The 5855-nt window shown below is 44.0% G+C and overlaps 1 pseudogene; it reads right to left on the bottom strand.

Annotated features, from left to right (window-relative positions):
* Positions 1-4594: 4594 nt before the first annotated feature.
* LOC145395574 (5S ribosomal RNA) lies at positions 4595-4712 on the bottom strand (annotated as a pseudogene).
* Positions 4713-5855: the final 1143 nt, after the last annotated feature.

Here is a 5855-nt window from a genome sequence, read left to right as displayed (position 1 = left end):
CATCCTCAGGACCAGTGCCTACTCTTCCGTTCATATCCCCCACCACAATCACTTTATAGCTCCTGGGCATTTCTCCTACTACTGTACTTCACCCAGCTCATCCCAAAACTTGTCTTTCTCTCTCTCACTCCTGTCTGCACATGGTGCATATGCTACAGTCACTGCCACTTTCATCTCAAACTTGAACTTGACATACATAGACCTCGAGCTAACTCATTTGAAGTCTCTCATTCCACTCTGCATCACCTCGTTCATCAACAGCACAACTCCTTCCTTACATCTTCCTCTCCCATTCATTCCCGATCTTACACATTTCACACCCTCCCATTCCTCCACTTCGCACCCTTTCATCTTCATTTCACACAATGCCATCACGGCATATCTCGCACTCTTGAACACATTCACCACTTCCACCCTCTTGCTCTCCTCATTCACACCTCTCACATTCCACTTGGCCACGCGAGTCTGCCGATTTGGTTGGGGCCCTGGGGAGGTATTGGGCCCTCCGAGGCTCTACGAAACGACTGCCATGATTAAATTATTTTGGACAGGGGAATCTGGGAGACACTTAACCCTCCCAGAAACCCCGGTTATATGGTTACCACCCAGCTTAGTAAATGGTTTACTGGGTACAGGAAACCATTTGGTTTGTCTCCCAGTGTAGAGCTCATATGGCATCACTCCACAATGTGTGGATGATGGGTGCCCCCACCTACCACAAATTATTATTATTATTATTATTATTATTATTATTATTTTTATTATTATTATTATTATTATTATTATTATTATTTATTACTACTATTACTATTTCTACTACTGCTACTACTATTAGTACTACTATTATTACTATTTCTACTACTGCTACTACTATTAGTACTACTACTATTACTATTTCTACTACTGCTACTACTATTAGTACTACTACTATTACTATTTCTACTACTGCTACTACTATTAGTACTACTACTAGTACTAGTACTACTACTACTACTACTTTTTTTTTTTCCCCTATCCACCATTGGGGCCGAACCCCCTGGTGATTAAGGCAAATATATATATGTATATACATAGAAACATATATTCATATATACAGTATACAAACACACACACACACACACACACACACACACACATATATATATATATATATATATATATATATATATACAGTGGGCTCGCATAGTGCGCGAGAGATTGGGCTCAAGCACTGGGAATTCGCGTACTAGGAATACATAATCTTATGGGAATAATTACATATGGGCGGTACCCCCTCATACCTGGACATTTTTTGGTCCTTAGAGACATAATAAAGGTCATATGTTTAAGACATTGTACTAAAGCTATAGCTACAATAACAAAGATATGGGTAGTCACCTTAACAACAGTAGACAACAGGCCTGATGACCTTAAATAACAGGGGTTCCGAGGCGCGGCAACAATTACAGCGCCTCACTCCTCACCGAACCTTCCACCGCACCAACACTTTCCTCCGCAGACTCCTCTTGATCACCTTCCCCAGGAGCATCCAAGTCACTCACTTCGGCCATAAACCCTTCAAAGTCCAATGCTGACACTTAAGACATTGCATCCTCTTCATCCTCAACAGGATCAGGAGCAGACGATGCCGATGGTTCAGCTATTTCACCAACTTGAGCCCGCTGTGTGTAGCTTGTTATGAGCGTCTGTCTTCTCCTGTTTATTTCTTCCCTGTGCCTGTCAGTGTAGAAACGGAAGAGTTTGTCGATACCAACCAGAAGTTCCTCCGTTCTTAGGTTGCTCACTTCCTGTGCCTTCTACTCTTCCTTGAGCTTATCCACAGAAGCAAGGATCTTGCTAATGTTTGACATACACAGTTCAGTCCTGCCTTCCATCACGCTAGGCTGCTCAACTTGACTCTGTCTGGCATCGGGCTCTGCGTCAGCCTCGTCTATTCATTGCAACACTTCATCTGGAGGCTGTTCCTCAGTAAGAGTGTGCACGTCTTGTATGTCCGCCAATATAACGTCCTCAAAACCTGGTACAGCTTGTGCTGCTGTCAATGTTGCTGCCTCAGCATCGGCCAGTGGTTGAATGGCCGTCTCCTGGGTGATGCACAGGTGAGGCATGAGCATTCGCCACGCATGGTTCACCGTTGCAGGTGTAATCTGGTGCCAGGATTGAAGGAGAAATTCAACTGCGTCCTTCACCGTAAAGTTACGCCAAAATGCCTCAACAGTCATGGCATCTGTGGTAGGTCGGGACACAGGTGCTGGTGGAGATGTTACGGGAGCAGATGCCTCATCAAGGTCTTCGTCGTGATCTTCTTGTAGGGCATGAAGCTCCTCTTGTGTGTCGGTCTTCCTGCGTAGGTAGTCGTACACTTCCCTATGGTAGAAATGCTTCACTGTGGCAATTAGTTCTTGATCGAGTGGCTGCATTAGTGACGTTGTGCAGGGCGGCAGAAACACAACACGATAATCCTTGTGAAGATCTTCCAGGTATGGAGGGTGTCTTGGTGCGTTATCAACCACAAGGAGCATCTTAAATGGAATGCCCAGTTCCTGATACTTGACTCTCTCATCAGGGACACACCGCCTCGTTAACCAGTCTGCCATAATGTTCCCGGTCATCCAACCATTTACTGACTTGTACCAATACACGCCACTTGCATCCATGTTCGTGAGGTTTTTGTAGCACCTTGGATGTGAAGCTGTGTGTACAACAACTGGCCTCATCTTGTGGCTCCCAGACAGGTTTACAGCGAACATTAATGTCATCTTACACTTCTGGAGCTTGCGACCAGGGGCTTGTTTCTGTCTTTTAGCAATGTAAGTTGATTTTGGCATGGCCTTGTAATATAAGGACATTTCATTGATGTTGTAGATCAGGTCCTTGGTGTACTGTCCCTCTTCAATAATCGTTTTAAATATTGCAGGATAGTCTCTCGTGGCCAGCTCATCGGCAGAGGCACGTTCACCAGACAATTTCACGTAATGGAGTTCCTTGCGCTTGAGAAAACGGTCCAGCCATCCAACCGATGCCCTGAACGGTTTTTCCACTTTTAACCTTCGAGATGCAGCCTTGTAAAAGAGCTGGACTTCGTTCCGAATAAATCTTCCATTGAGTGGAACACCTTTCTTTTCTTTCCGCATTATGAAGGTGGCAAGATAGCGCTCCATTAATATCATAGCACGATTTCGCACCCGCGAACGGCCGTCTAGGTCAGAGGCATCGTACGTCTTCACTACAGCCTTTATGGCTTCACGGTTCTTCCACACAGTTCTCACTGTAGATTCAGCCAGTCCCATGGTTCTCCCGATAGCCGTGTTTCCTTGACCCTCCTCCTTCATCTTAATTATCTTTAACTTAGTGGCGTGAGTCAGAAGTTTCTTAACTCTTGGGGTTGGAGCCATGGTGCGGCGAAGTACAGGCAGCACAAAAAACACCACACGTTGTACACGACAGGTTAGCTGTAGAGAGTGGATCCGCACAGTGCACGAGCAGGGACTGTTATGGCGCGCCCTCTCCCTTGTACCCCAAGCTGCGCAGTAGAATGCCCGGGAATTTCTGCGCATCAACATGACGACACGTGATGCGCTCTTTGAGGGGTGGTCGTGCACTAGTAGAAAATGGCATTTTTGAGCCATTCCTTGCCTCTTTCTCGCGTTCTGTGCGGTAAACTCGCGCATTAAAGGGTTATTGGTTATGATTTTTGGTCACTCATGCACAAGGCGAATCGCGCACTGCAGTGACGCACACTGTGCGAGCCCACTGTATATATAATTTTTTATTTTAATATATATATATTTTTTTTATTCTCTTCTTCATATTTCTAGATCTTACATTATTTAAAAAAACAAAAAAGAAAGATGCCTAACCTAAAGACCCTAAAACTCAACCTGAGAGACAAATTGCTAACCTATACTAAATCCTAAAGAGACAAATAGCTAGACCTACACTAATGGTAAAAATACCTCGACCAAGAAAACACCATCAACTGCAGATATGTAATACCTTTCTACATTACAGACCTGCATTCATCACCTACTGACTCTCAGCTGAGGCAGAAAATAATACAGGGGACATCAGTATATGAAAGAGAACCTGAAGAGTCAGGAACTATTCCATATACAACTGTCGACCCCATTTAACAAGACAGTGGAGGGAGAGAGCCTGTGGCGGTGATAGATGACACATATCGGTTCTTTTGTTATTATTACTATTATTGTTATTATTATTATTATCATTATTATTATTATGTGTGGGATAAGTATAAGAAAGAAGGACGTAATCCAGTGTTAGTCCTTAGAAAACAGCTGACATCTTTTGTATTTTTTCTGAATAGTTGTAGACGATTTTTTTGTTTGACGGAAGCACTAGCGATGTTCAAAGGCTAATGGTTTGATAAAGTCTAGCACCCATAAACAAGGCCTTGAATTTGATCAAAATGTTCAAAAAGGCCACAAGAGAATTCCCATCGTCTGAAGGTTAAGGATGTTCATTCATTCATTGCCAGACGCCATGTATCCCAGACAGGGTGGCTAAGGGCTTAGAGTTAATTGTTTTACAGGGAGGGGCACTAATCCTCCACCAACCCCACTTGACGTAGGGATGCCAACAGCATCTGATGTTCCCAGGCGGTCACCCGTCCAAGTACTAACCAGACCCAACGTTGCTTAACTTCGCTGATCGAACGGGAAGCGGTGTACTCAACGTGGTAAGAAATTAATTTAATCATGTCAGGTACTGTGAAGGTAGATTGGAAGGTAGAAGGACGTAAACGAAGAGAAAGAGAGAGAGAGAGAGAGAAGGAACGTGGAGTTTGCAAGTGAAACACATAAAGGGAAATGCCTAGTTCGGTTGTATTTGGGAATCATATAATTACATACTCCAAAAACGAAGGAAATTGATAAAGACAACTTTTGATATATCTTTACAAGGTATTAAATGTAATATATATTTTTTTTAAATGACGAAAAGGTAGGGTCAGTGTTGCATTTTTACATTACTGATGTTACATATATACATCTCTATTCGACCAATGGCTTTGCCAGGCTGCGAAGGGATCAACCAGTGTCCTTCAATGGGAGTGTCAATAATACATAAAGTCTATCAAGAATAATATTATCTACCACCCTTCACACTGCCACTTCTGAAGTATATAATCATATTATTCCCAATGACTTACCACCAAACTAGGCATTGCCCTTTACGTGTTTCACTTGCTCTCTCTCTCTCTCTCTCTCTCTCTCTGTTCTGTCTGGTTTGTTTTGTCTGTCTGTCTGTCTGTCTGTCTGTCTTTCTCTTTCTCTCTCCCTTTCTCTCTCTGTTTGTTCTCTCTGTTCTTTCTGTTTTGTTGTCTGTCTGTCTGTCTATCTGTCTGTCTGTCTCTCTCTCTCTCTCTCTCTCTCTCTGTCTCTCTCTCTCGGATATTTCGCCACCAGATGGCCGGACATAAACAAATCATTGCTGTATGCGGCTCATATAATCCTGTTTTTTTCCGCTGGTCCTTGCCTTCCAACACCCTTCTGTCGTTGCAGGGAGCGACATAAAGGTCTAGTGCTTACTTCTCCGTTGGTTGTGTTTTTCTGGTGTATGGACTTAGCCTGTAGTTTGGGGGGAAAATTCAGTACGGCAGACGGGGCTCCCCTGGTTGGGTTTTCTCACTTCTAAGCACGCGCAGTATGACCTGTGTGACGTCATGGACGAGTCATTCCATTTCCCCTGCTACCAGTGGCCTGTTCTGTCATGCTGTTGAAGCTAACGTCCCGCCCACCCTGCTACCTGCCTAGGTGTGCAGCATGGAGTACTCGGGCCCTGCCAACCTCGAGGACCTTGAAGCTGACCTGGTGCTGAGTGACGAGGATGAAATG

The sequence above is a fragment of the Coenobita brevimanus genome, chromosome 31 (genome assembly GCF_032717465.1).
Source record: "Coenobita brevimanus isolate Jiangsu-jjx chromosome 31, ASM3271746v2, whole genome shotgun sequence".
Lineage (NCBI taxonomy): Eukaryota > Metazoa > Arthropoda > Malacostraca > Decapoda > Coenobitidae > Coenobita > Coenobita brevimanus.
This window is presented reverse-complemented; position numbering and strand designations above follow the sequence as displayed.